This window comes from Muntiacus reevesi, chromosome 5, assembly GCF_963930625.1.
Source record: "Muntiacus reevesi chromosome 5, mMunRee1.1, whole genome shotgun sequence".
NCBI lineage: Eukaryota > Metazoa > Chordata > Mammalia > Artiodactyla > Cervidae > Muntiacus > Muntiacus reevesi.
The window spans coordinates 76,641,290-76,642,583 of NC_089253.1; positions in this window are offsets into that span (position 1 = coordinate 76,641,290).

Consider the following 1,294-nt stretch of genomic DNA (forward strand, 5'->3'; position numbering starts at 1 on the left):
TCACAGTGCTGGGGCTTGGTCTGTTTGTCAGTGTGGGCCCTCCCCCTGCCGCTCCTGGGAGAGCGTGTGCTCTGGCGGTGGAAGGGAAGAGATCTGCCCAGTTGTGAAGGAGAGAGGCTTAAATGCCCCCTTTCTGCATCGTTTTCTTGAACTAGGTTTCCTAAGCTGAGGCATGCTGGCTGACAGCTGGGCAGGTGCCGGGCTGGCTGTCGTCAGAAACACTGCAAGATTGTTGCCAAAACACCGGAGGAATGCGCAGTGCTGGTTCTCAGCAGTGGCTGCGGGGGGTGGGGGGGGTCCGGAGGGGAGCCCAGGAACCCTTTCTCCTTCCCTTCTGTGGTCATATCTCTGGGCACTGCGTGGGGCGAGGTGGGGGTGCAGATTGGTTTTTCCTTTTTCTTTCTTTTCTTTTTTTTTTTCCCACATGGATCATTTAAAGAATCTGTACTGCATTTGTTACAATGCTGCTTCTGTTTTGTGTTTTGTTTTTTTTGGCCTTGAGGACTGTTAGGATCTTAACTCCCCAACCAGGGATGGAGCCCACAGCTCCCGCATTGGGAGGCAAAGTCTTAACCACTGGACCGCCAGGGAATCCCTTCTTTTTTTTTTTTTTTTTCCTCTACATCATTCACAGGCTGCAAAGAAAATCTCCCCCTCTTACCGGGACTTGAGCCCCTGGAGGCTTCACAGAGCAAGTCGCTGGGGCTGTGGGGAGCATGGCTATCAGACTCCTGAGAAAACACAGGTGCTGAGACTGCTGCTCAAACTGGAAGCTCTGTCTGCTGTCCCAGAAGCGGTACGAGAGCCGCAAAGCTGGCTACATATCACGAGGAGATGAAAGAACTGTGTATTTCGGTGTTGTGACAAAGCTTCCTTTCCCCCCTGGGCCATCAGTAGAAGAGCGGAGATAGACGTGGAAGCCGAAAGGGCAGACTCGCTTGGCCTGGGGGTGGCAGTTCAATCTGGATTGTCCCTGGCTTGGGATGCAAGTGCCGCCATCACTGCTGTTAAAGCCAAAAGTAGGCAGAATTTTAAGAAGATGAGGCCTGGTCTGTGAGAGTACAAGCTCCCTGGAGATTAAAGGGGAAGAAAAACTGGGGAAAACACATTCAGTTTGGCAAGTAGGGCGATGTCTATCTTTGAAAGAGTAGTTTCAGGGTGGGGCTTCCAAAGAGGAGATCTGACAAGTGCTTTGACTTGTTAGGCTTAGAAGGCCTTTGTCAGAGGTCTGACCTGGGTGTTGGGAGAGGAGCCACATGTAGAGGCTAAAGCAGAAGGTGGGGGTGAACAGTGA